The following is an 18,479-nucleotide window of genomic DNA, read 5'->3' as shown; positions in this document are numbered from 1 at the left end:
GGTTGAACAAGTTTACATTCCCACCAACAGTGTAGTAGCATTCCCTTATGGCCACATCCCCACCAGCATCTGTTATTATTAGTGTTCTTGATAATGGCCATTTTAACTGGGGTGATGTGGAATCCTAATGTTGTTTTGATTTATGGTGAGAGATGTTGAACATTTCTTCATGTGTCTATTTGCCATTCTTACTTCTTCTGAGAAATCTCTCTTTAAGTCTTTAGTCCATTTGTTAATTGGGTTGGTGATTCTTTGAGGATTTATTTTGGGGGTATTTAATTTTTTGAGCTCTAAGTACATTTTAGGTATGAGGCCTTTGTCTTAGATTTATTTCTTAATTTTTATTATTTCTTTTCATCTGATAATTTTGCATTTTTTCTAGTTTTTCTAGAAACTTGAGAGCATTTATGAGATCATTGTTGTGTATGTGTGTGTGTGTGTGTGTGTGTGTGTGTGTGTAGGCACTCATAGTTATAAACTTATTAGCAGAGCATTTGGTATATCTTAAAGTATATTGGTAGGGTAGGATTTATTTTCATTTGCATTAGATTATAGAACTTGTCTTTCAACAAATCTTAATATAAATTTTAGGCATTCACCTTCTTGTTGCCCTGGTATATCCACATTTCTTTCTTTTGACCCTTCTGAACAATGTATCTTGTATTATAAACTACACAACTGTCTTCTAATTCATTCCTACCAAGTTCCTTCAATCATACACCTAGTGTCTTGTATGCATTTACTCCATCTTCATGATGAATCTTTCTGAGGTGTTGACAACAAAGAGGTGACCCTCAGAGAGTCAAATCTTTGGGGACTTCTCTCTCCTTGCACAGGACAAGACCATACTCATGGCTACAGGCCATGGTAGTATGGCATGGTGGGAATGCCCAAGGCTTGTGAGTTCCTGGTACAGAAGGAGAAGGAAAATTCCTGCATTCTTGGAGGAGAAGGTAAGTGACTAGGTGGTGCGGGACCCTGTTATTAGAAGCTACAAGAAGTCTCTGGCACTTACTGGTCCAAACTAATGGCCAGTGAAGACAAATACCTCAATTATTCCAATGGGAAAGAACCGGAAGAAAAATACCAAGCTCTAGATTCTATTATAATCCATCTCACTGAGTAAATAATATATTCTGCTTGGCTAACACAAGTTTTTTCCCCCCTGAAATTTGTTATTCAGTGATGTTGAAATCTTTTGGAAACTTTATTCTTGCATCCTCTTATTCATTTGTGTAATAAATCCCATAGTTGAAGATCATTGTTAATTGCTTAAATCCTTATTTTTATTTCATCATCCCAGAATAAAGAAAAGATAAATTGAAGGGCCTTTGCTATAGCTCAGTGGTAGAACAATATTTTCCAGTCCCTAGGTTTGATACTGGCACTGGAAAAAACAGTAATTCAGAACCTATTCTTCATCCTTTGTAAAATTTTTATTTTTAAGAAAAATACATACTTTTGATCATTTGTAGGCAATCTTATTGAAGTTACTATCTACAGTTGTAGAGATTACTTTCACACTGAGAAAATACTTATGATGCTAATTGAGAGTACCTAAAAATTTGGTGTAATTTTTATTCAAGTCTGAGAATAAAACCATAGTTTTCTTCATCTCAGAAGACCTTTTGAAGAGTGGTGACTAAACAAATTAATACCCTTCATGTCAACCTAAGGAAATATGCATAAAATTTACCTCCAACATTGTACCTTTAATTTATTTTTCCTGTTTTCTGGCTAGTAGCCATTTCTAAAACCCTTGAGCCCCGCAGAAAGGCTTAATTTTGTTTTAACTGTATATATTTAATGTCTAAAGGGTTGTATTGAGGTGTCATGTGGGAAAATAAATAACATCATTATATGTGCAGTTTACCAGTCTTTTTTTCTTATGGAAATGTAACAACCATCTATGGCTTATTTGTAGTGAAGTTTAACAAACGTTTCAAAAGAAGACAGGATTTCTTCCTTCATACCCTGTACCCTTCCCATTGTTCTCCTGAAGACCAAGAAGAGAACTTTGCTACTCCCGTTGGAAAGCACCATCTTGAGTTTTCACTGCAAAGTTGTTTCTTAGCTACCCTCTCTCTCTCCAACATGGCAAAGCATCGCAGAATGGGCGTTGTCATAGTACTGGAAAATGGAAGTCCAAGTCAAGGTGTTGGCAGGGCTGGTTCTCTTGAGGCTTCTTTCCTTGGCTTTCCCATGGGCTTCTCCTCCTCATATCCCCAACACAGCCTTCCCTTCAAGTGTCCTGACACCTCTACTTTGAAGTCATAGGCCAAATTCATGATCTCATTTAATGTTAATCATCTCTGGGAAGACTCTATCTAATTTTAAGGCTCTATCTCAGGACGACAACAGTCATATTCCACTCAGCAGAATTGTAACCTATGTCTCTGTGAGGGATCTAACTCAGTCCCAAATGCTGCACATGACACAGTAGAGTTCTGCCAGGATTTTTTAATGATAAAATTCCCCAGTTGCCCACCTAGGCTCACAAACCTGTTTGTGGTGAATTTGAATGTAAGAGCGACAATTATTTTCTTTTCTTCATTTGTCCAATTTTCTTCGAGTCTGTCAATGTGGTATGAATTCTTAATAGAATGCCTTTTCCATGTACAGAAAAAGAATGTTTCTTAATACAATCTTTATGAAAGGATACAGGGCAGTTACAGGATGAATACAAAGATATTATGATTTTGATCTTTGGATTAAAACATGAGGATACACACTAAGCTTGTTTTTCCTGAAAGAGCATAGCTATGTTGAGTATAATAAGTGACAAATATTGGTAAAAAAATCTAGAATATTTTTGAAACAAATACTGAATGAGAAAGGACAATTCAATAAAATATTCTATATAATACATTCTATATAATACATGTTAAAGGAGAACGAGGGGAGATGCAGTCATAATATTTAATATATATTCTATGAAACTAAGAAAGTTGGGGGAGGGAAGGGGGTTGAGGGATGAGTGAGAGTGTGGAAAGGGGTGATGTCAATCAAGATACATTATATATATATATATATTGGGTCTGGTCGTGGGCCTGAACTCTGGGCCTGGGCGCTGTCCCTCAGCTCTTCAGCTCAAGGTTAGCGCTCTACCACTTGAGCCACAGTGCCACTTCCGGCTTTTTTCTTTTTGCTTATGTGGTCCTGAGGAATCGAACTGAGGGCCTCAGGCATGCAAGACAAGCGCTCTACCACTGAGCCACCTTCCCAGCCCCAAGATACATTATATTTTTATACTGAGTTGTCCAATGGTAACCATGCAAATACTTCAAGATAACAAAATATTTTTTAAAAGAAGGAATCATTTGCCTTTTAAATATTATGTCAGAGACAAAGTGGGGAAGGGAATTAATTTGTAGAGAAACATATTGCATATAGCGAATATCTGTATCTTGGAAAAATATATCTGTTAGTAGTAACATATGGGTTTCTCTTTAAAAGCATAAGCTTCTCCAAATCCCATCGGGCATGCATTTTTCTAAATAGTTACTCCTAAACTTTATCAGCAAGCCAAACAACATATGGAATGATTATGATTTACATAAAATATGGAGTGGGAAATGTCCTATAAATTCTTCCCTAGTTTGTTGCACACTTTCTTTTTTGGAAACAATCCCCAGAGGAAGAAAAGAAAACATGTTTTCAACTTCTGAATACTTTGAGATTGACTTCTCTTCTGATAAGTCACTTGTTTTCTAAAACCCCATTACTTTAGTGTCCCATTCTTATGGTTATTGTCATTATTACTATTTTTTTTCCCTCAGGAGACCATTACTGGTCCTGAACAATATTTTTCCCCCTGTGGTGGTGTAAAAGAATCTGTGCCAGGTCCCAAAAGCTTTCACATATGCATATGCGTATTTCATGAATCCTTTCTGTTGGAGACATGTGAAATGCACAGCCATCATGAACAGATTCTAAAATGATTGTATTGACAGTAGAATTATCCTAGAGATTCTCACACCAATAAGTAAGTCTTTGTCACCTGCATCCTACCACAATAAAACAAAGCTTTCTGGTGATTGTCTGTGACACCTGACCTCAATGGGAGACAAAGATGGTGCAACTTCCTGCATGTTGAACTTGATGCCACCCACTCATCCAAATACCGATGCAGGCTCAAGTTTTTCTGTCCCTGTGCGTGAACTGAATTTATGGAGAGACTGAGTGTGGAGATAAGGGGTTGGAAACAGCTACCAGGACTGAAAATACTACACATGTTGAAGTTTAGTATATCCAATCAACTCAATTTGTCCCTCATTTGCCATATTTTGTAGGGGGCATGCCAAGCTCAATGCAAGAGTATCAAAGTAAAATTCTACCCAAAGTGAGCCTGGCTATCAGAGGTACCAGAGAAGGTGGACATTCTTTACTCTAGCTCCCCAATGTCTTTCAAAGGGTCACGTTTCTTGTGGTCCATGTGGGGGATGAAATGTGGGGGGTTTCAATGTCAGAAAGCTGATGACTTTCACACAAGACAAGAAACAAGTCATCACCTCTGAAACATACTCAGCAGGTAAGTATAAGTTCCCGTTTTACTACACACCATCAAATCAGTTTGCCTCTGGATAAAACAAGATAAATAGAGAGTGGGAGGAACATGGAAGATTATCCAGTAACCCCCTAATTCTGAAGGCTGTTCTGAAATAAAGATGGAGATTGTGACTCTGTCACTTCCTTTGTTTTGATTGAATATCCAGGCAGGCATATACCTGCATTTAACTTTTGCTTTGGAAAGTTGAGATTCTCAGCTGGGCATTTACTGTGTTACACTGTACTGCCTTTCACCTTGACTCACTGTGTGTTTATTTTAAATTTTATTTTATTGTAAAGATGCTGTACAAAAGGGTTACAGTGACATGAGTAAGGTAATGAGTACATTTCTTGTTGAGCATTGTTACCCCCTCCCTTGTTCTCCCATTATCCCTTTCCTGCCCCCTGTCTTTGACTCCTCCCCACTTCCCAGAAGTTGTAAAGACTCAGTGTGTTTTAGGTAACAATCTTTCAAGAAGGGTTGCACCATCGACCTGATACAGAGATCCAGCTTGTGGAAGACCCAAAGCCAGATGTGTTTTTCACCCTTGGATTTTTCACTCTGATGCCAATAGTTTCTTCAATTCAATATAAATGAGATGGTTACTAGAACATATGGTCAGGGAGCTAGTTTAAACTAGAGATATTTACTGCCATGGCAAAAGGCACAGGGGTCTGTAAGGACAAGGACCATACATTCTCATACTCAAGCCTTGGGAAAGAAAACAAGGTACACTGATTTGTAAGGGGGATTAGGTTACCACAACACATGGACTTCTTTGGTAGATGACATTCGTGGCATCAGGGTGAGAGATCAGCCTCTAAGGTGAGTCAGGATACACATTTGATGGATGATAGAACACTGAACACATGCATTCCCACTGATGTTCTTTTTAAACTCAGATTTACCCACCTTTTTCTTTTTTTGAGAGTGCTGATGTTTGAACTCAGGACCTTGCACTACTTGATAGACAGGGGCTCTGCCATTTGAACCACACCCCAATAGCTTTGTGTGATTTTTCAGATAGGGTCTATACTATTTGCTCAATGCTGGTCTCAGATCATATCCTTGTAGCTAAGTCTCCCATGCACCTGGAATTATGTGTGTATTCTTCCACCCTGGTTTGTTTATTGAAATGAAGCCTTGTTAACTATTCTTTTGACCAGCTTCATCTTGAGCTGTGATTTTTACCAATGTCTTCCCTCCAACCCCAAACTGGGATTATATAGTGAACCAGACTCTCGTCCACAAACTTTCTGAGCAGTAGGCAGTAGTAGATTCCACCAGTCTAGATCTGCTCAGTAGTAAATCAGACAGAGAAATCTATGCTGTGGTTCTGATCCTCGGGCAAGATAAAGGCCTGAGACTGACCTGTGGTTCTTGTGACCACATGGGCAACATTGACAGAGCAAAGTTGTCTCTCTAGCCTCAAAGAGGGTTTGGGGCAACTCCATTTGTGAGTCAGTTTCTGCCAGTTCTAAGATATGGGCAAAGCTCACCTATGTACACAACGCTGATCCCCGTTCTTTCCGGGATGTCTGTGTTCCAAGCCTACGTATTCTAATGGATGTGGGAAGTTCTGCCACTTTTAGAAAGTTAGCTCCAGTTACCCCAGACATTTGTGAGCAGAGGTCACTGGAGAAACAAAAGACAGCCAGAAGGAGGAAAAACAGAAAACACATGATGACAGACAAGGCATCAGATTCCAGAAAATGGAATGAACAGGACTTTAGAAATTATGGATTTTAGTGAAAGATATCAGAGCATGCACTTGGCAATCAACGACTTTGTCAATAGAAAGATAAAACAAAATTGCTATGCATCCTAGTAGTTCAAAGTGTGTCTTTTTACATGATGTTTGTGCTTGTGGCACTCTCTGTCATGAAAAGAGAGGCTCTGCTGTGCTTGCTCATTTTAATCATTCACTTCATAGCATTAGATGTGGAGAAATTGCATTGATAGTTTGGAAAACTTACCGTGCTCTGCTATTTTGCCTAGCTACAGTGGCCAGATGAAGAGTTTCAGGGAGATGAGCATACTTGTGTCCATTATAGAAGAATAAATAAGTGGAAAAGGAGAGGCTTGGGGTAACAGTAATATGAACTAATTTATCAATGATGAGAGTGTATAGACATTACAGAATAAGCCACAGGATGGTCTCCAGTATGCCTGTGCTGACATTTTTTTTTGTTATAGAGTAACATTTTCAGTCTTATATTTGTTCATATTATTTGCACATATATTTATATTTAATTATTACTTTTTACAATAAGCATATGGTGTTTACATAATCAGACTAAAACACAAATTGCAGCTAGGCTTTCTATGAGGTAATAATGGATATTAGTAAGAGCTGATTTATAATTTTTGTAGAATAAAGATTGTATTTGCTCCCTTATTATGCTCACTGCATTCATACATGACTTTAGTAAACACTTTTGAATTATTCACATTGAAGCGTAGGACACAAAATATCATTCATCCTAAGAAATTTTATTCTTAAGGTTTATGAGAAGAATAAATAAATGCTAATAAAAAGTCACAAATCAGTTTTGTCAAAGATATCTGAAAATGTAGCATTAAGATTCTTCTTAAGATACTATGAAGAAATCACTACAACAAAAATTCCATTTTTAAATATAAATGCATCTATGTACATTAAATAGTTTTTTCACCTTATCGATCTTTTAATATGTAATTCAAATATAACTTCTCTGAATGCCTTAAAGTCACTAGCATGGGAGATGATGAAGGAGGGTGTTACTGTCTTCCACGTGTGGTAAGGGCAAATGGATGTTGGTGAAGAGGTCTTGGCTCTTCCAATGGGAAGGCAAGTGTGTGAATATACCCATCTCATGTCAAGAATTGGCTAGACCTGCAGTTCAGGGATGGGATTCCATGTTAACAGCAAGGAAAGAATGGCACAGAATCAAGTGTCATAACTGCTGCTTTCTTCTTAAGGAAAAAGATGTTGAATTTCCAGCTGTGTTGACTCTGGAACTGCAGAATCCCCTCCACCATGCCCTGCCATGTGTCTTGGTTAAATTCCAATTCCACCATCCTGGAATCAAACCATGGTCAAGCTTCTCAGACCTGTAAGGAAGGGAGGACATAAGCTGAAAGCCACTCCTGGAGACAGATCGGGTTTGGATGTGTGTGTAACACTCAAATATTCATAGGTGTCCACTTCTCAATGGTTTGTCATTAACACGTATGTAACTGGCATGCTCCAGTGAGAAAGTATGTCTCTGCTGTAGAACACAGAGATTTATGAATAGGTAAGAGAAATTGTCTACCATGTCATTTTCAAGAGTTTGTGCACTAGTACACAATGCTTCTACCTCAGTGTTCCATTTCTCATAAAAAAATTCACTCAAATACAGCTAGGCAGGCATGTTTGAATTTATAGATTGAAAGTTTCTTGTCATATACCAGAACAGGAAATTGAAGACATAGTATATAAACTTGCCATTTTTAACATCTGTGATATATAGTAAATCCAGCATCTCAAAAGCAGATTTTCTTCTTTAAAGTGCAAGAAACACAAAATCAAGGTAGGAAACCAAGATACTTATTTTGACTTAAGTACAGTGAATCTGTCTAGAATGGATAGGAGACATTCTAAATTACAGGCAGGTACAATTCTAAATTTGTAAATAAAACATTTATATGTTTATATAAGAATGATTCTTTAAGTTGCAAACCAATTTGTCCCTTAGCAATGGATGACACAAATTCATTATATTTGTTCATTAGTCCTCCATCTACAGGCCTTCTGTGTTGAGACAAACAGAAACAATTCAGAACAAATTTGTTTTGTAAATTAAGACATGTGGATCCAAAGCAGATCCTGCTAGCCTATGGTGTGTTGTCTGTCTTAAATAATAAAGCTGCACAGTTTATTTGGGTAATATCTCTGCAGCCTCCTATGCAGAGTAAATGAAGGCAGACCAATTGTTTGTCCCGAAAAGAGTTAGCTATCTCTGACTTGTCTGCCTTGGGATTTCTCAGGAAAGGAACATTATTAAGGTCAATCATAAGATATTACCATTGTGTATCAAATCTTTTTATTAGTAATGATCTCTTAGGGTCCAACCCAAACAACTATTTAACAGAATTAGTGTCAATGAATTTCAGGGAACATGAGAAAATATGGGGACATTCGCTCAGACTAGAAATTGAGATTCATCATGGCCTTATTTGAAAGCAGACAACTTTGAAGGTCAGACAGGTAATATTTGTCATGAGAGGTTTTAAGAAATAAATTGAGCATTATTCAAATAGATGTAAATGAATGCATGCAGATGAAGATAGGAACAAAAATATGGTACCCAAAGCAAAAGGTGACCAGTGTATGTGGAGATTCATCAAATCATTGAATTAACCATCACTTTCACATTCTTTTGACCCTCTTCCCAAATTATCTGCTTACTGTTCTTCCATTACTTTTGCTTCTATCACAATCTTCAGGTTTCTCAGTCTAGAAACTTCAGGTTTCCAGCCACACAGGTTCTCTTATCCATCAGTTTCAGGTTTTGCTTCTTAAGCTCCATTTCTTTGTCTAAATGCCAGACAAATCTCCCCCAGTGTACAATCCAAACTCAAGCCTTCCTTTTCTTAAAATCTGTCTTGTTCTAAATACATATATCTCAGCTTATTAGACATTCCAGAATAATTATTTTATCAACCTACAACTTATAATAGAAATGCCATACTTTATTAATACCATACATCCTCATCTGTCATAGTTCTCTAGTTAGAATGGAGCTTTTCCAAAGTTTAGATTCAGTCTTAATCAGACACTTAACATATTAATAGCTAATTAAGAACAATAATTTGTTAATTATGAAACAAATCTGACAGGTACTAGTAGAAAACAATTTACCCAGTAGAACATTTTTTGTTGAGTAATACTCAAACAAAGACGAATATTCAAAATACACATGGATACACAGAACATTTTTCAGGAAAAGACCATAATTAACCACTAAATCAATCTGAATAAACACATTGAAAAGAAACTTTAAATATCTTTTCTTACAATCTTTTGCTTTTTGAGTAAAATTAGAAATCAATACCAGAAAATAAATTTGGAAAATACACACAGATTTGGATCAAACAAACACAATCACAAATAATCAATAGGCAAAATAAGAAATCACAAGAGAAAAGTTCAGATAGTTGAAAATCCATAAAATGAGGACATAGTAGGTAAAAATTATGAGATGCAATTAATTTAATATTAAATAGAAACGGATGACTAAAAAGGTCTATAATAAGAAAAAGAAAGAAAGAACCCAAGTAGATAACATAATTTTACACCTTAACACATTAGAAAAAGAGGAGCAAGCTAAAGACAGAACCATGAGAACAAATTCATAAATATTAGAGCAGAAACTAATGAAATAAAGAATAGAGAGTCCATAGAAAAAAGTGAAACCACAGGTTGATTATTTGAAAAGATCAACAAAGTTGATAGCTTTTAGTTAGATTGCTGAAATAAAATTTAATCCAAAAGATGGCACCTTACAAAAATGAAGGCAATACTGTGAACAACTTCATGACACAAAAAAATAGATAACTAAGAGGGGCAAAAATTACTGCAACTGACTCCATTGGAAGCAGAAAGCTAAACTTACTAAGATTCAATTGGTAATCCAAAGCTTTATAAGAACCTGTCAGGAGTGACTCATGCCTATAATCCTAGTTACTCAGAAGGCTGAGATCTGATGATCACAGTAAGAAGCCAGACCAGAAAAGAAGGTATGTGAGACTCTTATCTCCACTAACCTACCAAGAGAATCCCCCCAAATTGGAAGTGAAGCTGTGGCTCAAGTGGTAGAGCATTAACCTTGAGCACTAAAGCTCAAGGACAGCACCTAGCCCCAGAGTTCAAGACCCAGGACCACACACATGCGTGCCCGTGCGTGTGCATGCGCATGTGCACACACACACACACACACACACACACACACACACACATACAAAGCCAAGCTTCACAAGAAATGCATAGCTTGCTTGATTCTCTACCTCTTGAGTCACACCTCCAGACTAACACTGGTTATTTTGGAGCTAACCTCTGGATATCTTAGGCTCCTTGAGAATTAAGATATGCTGTTTTTTTTTTTTATTATTTCACTTTGTCCTATTTTTCATTGGCAATCATAGAAGAGAGACAACATGGAATGAATTTGTCAGGTCCCCAGAGAAACCCAAACCAAGATAGATACACCTGAGAAAGTAAGGTGCCAATATGTATTTTTGGACAGTCAGGAAGATGCAGATCGATTCCATCCTTTAAGAATCCAGGAATGATAGGAAATATTTAAACTTCAAGCGAAGGAGCTCTCTTATGGGCTCCTTTGGCCCTGATATCTTCTGAGCACTACTTCCAACCCCAGATCGTGACCTTGCCTGCCGCTCTGCTCATTCCTTGGGTCAACAAATAAGGTCACCCTCTTCTTACTTAGCTTCCCACCTCTGATCTCTGCTCAAGTGTGCAGACTCCTAAATAAAACCCCAAGAGACCTTTTGATGGATGACTATGCTTTGGAAAGTTTAAACCCAGCCCTCACCATTATTTATAACTTTCCATCTTCATAGTACACTATTTTTGCCTCACATAAGTTACAAAAGTTACCTCTTAAACTATCCCAGATAAAATTTTTATACAACTTCTCACCGCCTCATTCACTTTCTCTTTAAGTTTCTATTTTCAAATCCTATTATCCCCTGAAGCATCGCACATAATTTTTTTTCTCTCCTTGTTAGAGTACTGCCTTGTTAACTCTGATGCTTTATTTCATGTAAAGTATTTATTCATGCTTATGATCTACATGTCACCTGCCATCAACTGCATGCAAAGACTCGATAGTGAGTTATTCTCATCAGCCCCAGTGTCTCTATCATTCCATCATTATTTTTGTATAATGCTTTGTTTCAATTTGTCTATTCCAGCTGAAACTGTTACTTTGTCACATCATTGTTTAAACAGTAAGAATCAAGTCTCACTCTCCCTTGTCTTCTTTCTTTCATAAACCACCTTGAGCTTCACCTTCAGTTGAGATGTAAGGAGTTAGTAATCTATAATATCTCTGCTGAGGGCATTTAGAGAACTTTGTTTTTCTAGGAGTTCTAGATGTATCCATCTGTAGGTCAGATGTATTTCAGTTTATTGTCTGCCACCAAAGTGAACATATGAATGTGATTTATGTACATGAACACAATAAAGCTTGGTATCAATAATGGGTATCATGTGGGTGAAACTTGAGCTACAGAAGTATGGATGAAAGAAAGACTTACAGCTAGCTCAGATGATGAGATTAACATTGTACAACCCAAGTTAAACTTGAGTTGGGAGTCTAACAGCAACCAAGATATTGCTAGGCAAGAAGGTAATAAAAATGGGCAGCTTTGAACCAGAGGAGATAGCCAGATACATTTCCCTTTTTCCTTTTCTTTTAGTAGCTGATAATCATAAAACAACATTTGTAGGTATCTAACACTAAAACACAGTGGGATAAATTTTCTGCCATCATAGGAATTTTAGAGAATTTTATTTTTCAATATCGATAATGCTTAGGAGGCAGGCCCATTCAACTGAAAAAATGTGATTTTGTTTTATTCTAGCTGATTATCTGGCTTAGCAAATTCTTTCAACCCTGATGTCATAACAGTTTATGTATTTTTGGACTAATATAGTTATATATCATTTATAGTATTAAATGCACTCTTTGTTCCAAAGTCCTGACTGTTGATTCCTTGAAAGCTTTCTCCTACAATTATGAAATAAAATATGGTTCTTGGTCTTTGCTTTTTATTGGGTAATTCTAGAATTTACTGCAATCCAGACAAGCTGTAGTATGTCTCATAATGTGATGTAAGACATCCAAATCTTGATGTTGAAGGGGGAATGGAAGGTTGTTTTGGAGACCACACAGATTCTTTTTCGACTAATGATTCAAAATTATCCCATAGAAAAGCTACTATTTCTTATACCTTCATGCCAAGATTGTTTGTTGAAATGAGGTGTCACTAAGCTGGTGCCGGCTTCAAGCTATAATCCTCCTATCTCCCATCTCAAGTAGCTGAGATTACCAGCTAGTACCAGTGCACTGGGTGTAGATGTATGGAAGTTCAACCAGAGGGCTATGATTTTGCTCTGTGCTTTCATTTCTTCCTTTCATCGTCCTCATGGTAGAGTGGATATTTTCCCCACCTTTTCTAACATGCAACATGAAGGATTCTGTTCTATTTCTTACTAGGAATGACATGAGGTAGGTGAATTGTTCAGGGTCTCCGCTCTGCTATGCTTGCTGTAGTCTCTTTGCTAAGCCTGCTGGGAGGACTACTAGGGTATTTGTTTATGATTTGAAGTGATACAACTGAAACAGAGTCTTTTTTTTAAAAAAAAAAAAAAAACAAATACCCTCTTGCAGGAAAAGAGCAGCGGCTGCGGGAGAAATCCCGGCAGCACTTAGAGCTTAGCTATGTTTCCTCTTGGATCAGAAGCTAGACACACCTGCTCCTGGTGGGATTCACTGCTGGGCCTCAAGACGGTTTGCTGCTCTGTTAATCACTGGTCCTTAGCCCACGAACCTCTTGTGAGAATGTCAGTAGCCCTTGTCGTATTCACAAAGAACTGAGTCTGGCTCAGTGCCCTGCCTGGATCTCAGGCCACGGTGCTGGCCACTGTCTGCCATAGTGGTAGACTAATACCCCCTGCCTCTCCTACTAGACTGCAAGTAGATCAGTGACGAGTTCACAAATTGAAAACAACTCAGCATTTCTGTGTGTGTGTGTGTGTGTGTGTGTGTGTGTGTTTGTGTACGCATTCATGTATCCATGTACATGTTCAACTGTGTGCTGGTACTGGGCCTTGAACTCAGGTCCTGAGCACTGTTACTTAGCTTTTTCACTCCAGGCTGGTGCTTATCCACTTGAGCCACAGCTACACTTGCATCTTATTGGTGGTTAATTAGAGATAAAAGTCTCACAGATTTTTACTGCCCAGGCTGGCTTTGGACCATGCACCTCTGGTCTCAGACTCTGGAGTATCTAGGGTTATAGTCATGAGCCATGTGTACCAGGATACATCATTTCTTTTGAATGGTTAGTGTGATTTGGTGATATCCTATACTAGTGGCATTCAGACTAGGTTGGAATACAGGGAAAACCATCCCCTTAGAGTTTTGCAGCAGAAAAACCCGCTAGTTTCTCTTGACTTGTGTTTTTCCAGATGCACACTAAAAATAAATAACATCTGCAGTGCTGCTTGCAAGCTGGAAGGTTTTGTATTCTCGCCCCTCACCATGGTCCATGCCTAAAGCCCTACAAAATACCTTATTAATATCCAAGGAATTAAAAATAAAAGCTAGCCAGACTTTTGTAATGTTGTTAGGCATTGACATTGCATTAGATTGCGAAAAGAAGTGTTACAAAAATAATTAAATGCAGTTAGTGCCCTCTAGGAAATTTTTAGAAATAAGACAAAAAGAAAAAAAAACAGAAAACCCCAAAGCCAAATGATAGAGGAGAGACAATCTGAAGACATTGTCCAAAGCAGGGTAGAGAGGAGAGGAGGAACTTAGCATGATGGCCAGGACGGGGCTCCTGCAGGTGGTGAAGATCAGATTGCTTTGTGGAGGTTGATGCATGTGACCTGAGACTGCCCAGGTACAACCCAGAAAGGCCTGCAGCCTTCTGTAAATGTCAATTATATGGCTCAGTAATACACAGATGGGGAAAGCCTGGGAGGTGGAGCAGAGAACCAAGAAGATACAAAGAGAAGCTATAATGGAAAGAAGGAAGCAGTGCACTGGTCAGTTAGATAACTGCGGAGGCTGGCGGGCTCAGGTGTGGATTCGGAATTCTACTGGGCCTCAAGAAAATTCTACTGGAATTCTCTTGAGCCGAACACAGGCCCACAGATGCTGGGACCCCAGATCCCTGCAGAGCATGCCAGAGGGGGACTCCCCATTTCCCTCCTCTCAGTCTGTCTTCCTCTGTCCCCTTTTTGCTCTTGCCTTATTTCATGAACACAGTGGCCTTCAGGTGAAGGAGATTTAGGGTCAAAGAACATGGTGACTATAGTTAACACTGATGTAAGATGTTCTGGAGAATTGCTGAGAGTAGATTTTGAGCTCGCCTACCACATGAAAGTATGTGATGTTAATTAGCTTCAGGGAGACATTCAGTAATCTATACATATTTCAAAACATGAATTTTTCCTCCCATGGAGTCTTGTTTACTTATCTCTATCCACAAGCTGGCTCTAAATGCAATCTTCTTATCTCTGCCTCCCAATTAGCTGGGCTTCGTGGTTTGCACCATCACTCCCAACTGAATTTTCCTTTTTTAAACCCAAAGAACACTTCCAAGGACATGAATTCAATAATACCTTTCCAATATATTTAATGGATGGTCAAGATTATTGTTGATGACAATAGAATGTGCTCTGAGATTGCCCCATTTTTAAGCAATCAAGAATTTAAATAACATTTTTCTTATGTATAACTATAACAACTTCATTCAATTCAAAATATGGGACAGAGTTGCACATATAAGGGAAATACACTCCAAGATATGTCAAAATGTACCATGTTGAAATTGGACAGATTTATCTACTATAGATTTGGAATACTTTATCAAGTCTTTAAGCTCCAGAGTGAAATCAGGGAAGAGGTGTTAGCGAAATAATGTGACGTTCACTTTATGTAATAACGTGATATATAATTGTTCATGGCTGAGAGCCTTATACACTGTGAGCTACTTTTACATCTCTCTGACTTAGTTGTATGTGGTTAGTAATTTAAGACAGCTGTTCCAGAACTTGATCAAGGTAGGACATGGTTCTCCTTTTGCATTTTCACCATCAAGCAAGATTTCATGCATTTCAAATCCAATTAGCTTATCTAGTAAAAGTGATCTGCTCCAACCCCTTTTTCAAATACAGGATGTTGCACTCTGTTCATCATTAGCAGAAAGAGCTATGCCAAATTCTACTTTTAAAACTATTTTCTGATTTAGATTTAGTAGATCTAATAAAAATACCTTAGATTTGCAGCTACATCCATTTGTACATGCAAATTTAGTAATTGCTTATATAAACTGAGTAAAGTGAACATGAAAACAAGCTTTTAAATGTTCAATTAATCAGTGTGCAAAAAAAATCTCCCAATGTTCTTGCTACTAACAACCTATTTCTTAGATCATCCAAATGAGCCTAAAAATGAACCCTGCATATGTGACAGGATTTTTTAAATTTCCTATAACATGGCTCTTGTTCTTGCTTTCATTCAGTATTGCTTTACCTGCATCATAAGTCAGATACTTAGATCTCATGATAAATAGGACAGGTGCCCCATTCACCTCCATTGTGTGAGATAAACTATGGAGATATAAATAAAACTTATCTCCTAATTTTCCTTCTACAATATTCTTTCTTCAAACAGGCAGATTTGTGGTATGGAAATGATGCAAAATTAAGAAACTGAAACTCAAATTCATTTTTGATGATTTTTTTTGTACTCAAGTATTCTACCATTTAAACTACTCTGCCAGTTCTGCTTAATATTGGTGACCTTACTTTATAAGTTCACAAACTGGCCTGGACTATAATCCTCCTATTTGTGAAACTTGATTATCTAGGATGACAGGCAGATAGCACCATGGTCAAGATGGAGTCTCATGAAAATTTTTTTATATCTGGGCTGATCACAAATCAAAATCTTCTGATCTCCAGCTCCCAAATAATTAGAATAATAGGCTTGAGCCATCCTACCTAGACTGAGATCTAGTGTGTGTGTGTGTGTGTGTGTGTGTGTGTATGCATGCAGAATATTGGGGAATGAAAAAAAGATCTCACACATGCTCATAGCCTTTCTGTTCCTACTTTGTTTTGGTGGTGGGGGTCTCACTAGCTTTGCCTGGGATGGCTTCAAACTCACATTCCTCCTATTACAGCCTTCCAAGATCCAGACATTAACTACAATGCCTGGTTGAGATCTATATTGTAACCACAGCTATTAGAATTCATTAAAAATGACTTCTGCATTGTTACTTCCCCCAACTAATTCCTCATGTATAAAATGAAGTCATTTCAGCAGGTGTCACTGCTGGTGTCCTAGGAGTCCATACTTGCCTGTTATTCTCTGAGTTGGGATATCAAATCATGTGCCTCAGACTTTACTATGTGCATTAACAACTTAGGAAACCTCAAATTCAGGCTGTGGGGTGGGGCTGGAGAGTGCACGTGTTTAACATGATGTCCTGGATCCCTACTGCGTGTTGCATCACAACAGCAAGTATCTGTTTCATGCTACCTGAATTTTCCTTGTAGGTGGGTCTTGGAAAAAAGAAGAGTTTAGTCGGAAAGAGGAAGGTGTTGTTAATGAAAATGCATCAAAGCCTAACAAAATAAGTAGCAAGAAATGGGTACTTGCAGGGGTGGGGCAAGGGGAGAGGGGTAGAAGAATGAATGAGGGAAATGAGTAGAATGCAGGCAAGAATGCATCGTGTATACCACAGACCTTCGAGAAATAAGGGAAGGGGTGGGTGATCATCACGATGATGAAGGGATAGCACAGATCAAGATGCATTGTATGCACTAACTGCTTTTGTTAAATGACCAAAAATTCAATGCATAACCTAAAAATTAAGAAAAAAGGGTGGGTTGGTGGGGTGGTGAGAATGTGGAAAGGGGTGACATTGATCAAACATACTGTATTCATCAATTGTTCTGTTGAATGATGACTCCTTTGAACAACTACTTAAAGAAAATAAAAATATATTAAAAATAAAGAGAATGATCAGACAGGCTATAGAATAACTTGTTGTATATGATATGAGAAAGACAGATATTAACCAATTTTGACAATTCTGTTTTTCCTTCATTTACTTAGTTCATGAGAATGAGATTTAGCCCACTGTGCTGATTATAGAAAACAATCGTAGCTACCCTGTTTCCTGGTAAAAGAAATTCTGAAATGTCTAGCCAGTGCTTCTCGCACTTTCCAAATAGCCTGTTCATTACCCAGGTCTGGCACCTCAGGAAAATAAGTCTTGGTGTGGTTATGTAATTTCCCCAATTTCATAATTCCTGTAAGTGGCAGAGCTGCAATTCTCAGCCAATTCTGTGGAAAGCTAAAGCTTATGCTGTGCAAAGTCTTCTCGTTATCACTCAGTAATGGCGGCCAGGTGCAATTACTGGTTTGCTGGAAGAAGTCATCTTATGCAGGAAAAATGAGAGAACATCAGTTTTATCAGCTGATATTTAAAACATCAATATTAACATTTGGCATGAGAGATGTTTCTTGAAATGATGACCCAATCAAGAAGTAGGCCTCTGCTGCTGTTTAGATTTAATGAAGGTATACTTCAATAGGTAGAGCCTGGTAGGAAAGGTCTATTACTGCATGTGCTCTCAGGAAAAAAATGTCTCATTATTACTCAAGATGTAGTTTTCAAAATCTTTTTTTTTAAGAAAAGAGATAATTTATTCAGAATCTTTTTTTAAGAAAGAGATAATTTATTCAGAGTGTTTGAACCAAAAATTCAGAGAATTATTTTTTGTTATCTATTTCTTTCTCCTACTTTCTGTTGCGAAAAGCCTGAGTATGAAAAGATGATATTCTAATTTTGGAGTATTTTTTTCTGTCTTTTGCTAGTAATCTCTTTTTTTTATTGTGAGAATACCGTATAGAGGAGTTACAATTACATGGGCAAGATAACGAGTACATTTCTTATCAAGCATTGTTGCCTCCTCGTTATTTCCCCTTCCCATTGCAAGTAATCTTTTTTGAAGTAGGTGAACAATTGTGTGTGTGTGTGTGTGTGTGTGTGTGTGTGTTTACCAGTCCTAGGGCTTAGATATGGCTTAGGTTCCTGAACTTTATTACTCAAGGCTAGTGTTCTTTTTGGTCATGGGGCC

This window comes from Dipodomys ordii, unplaced genomic scaffold, assembly GCF_000151885.1.
Source record: "Dipodomys ordii isolate 6190 unplaced genomic scaffold, Dord_2.0 Scaffold9, whole genome shotgun sequence".
NCBI classification, from domain to species: Eukaryota; Metazoa; Chordata; class Mammalia; order Rodentia; family Heteromyidae; genus Dipodomys; species Dipodomys ordii.
The sequence above is the reverse complement of the archived record's forward strand: the minus strand, read 5'-3'. Positions refer to the sequence as shown.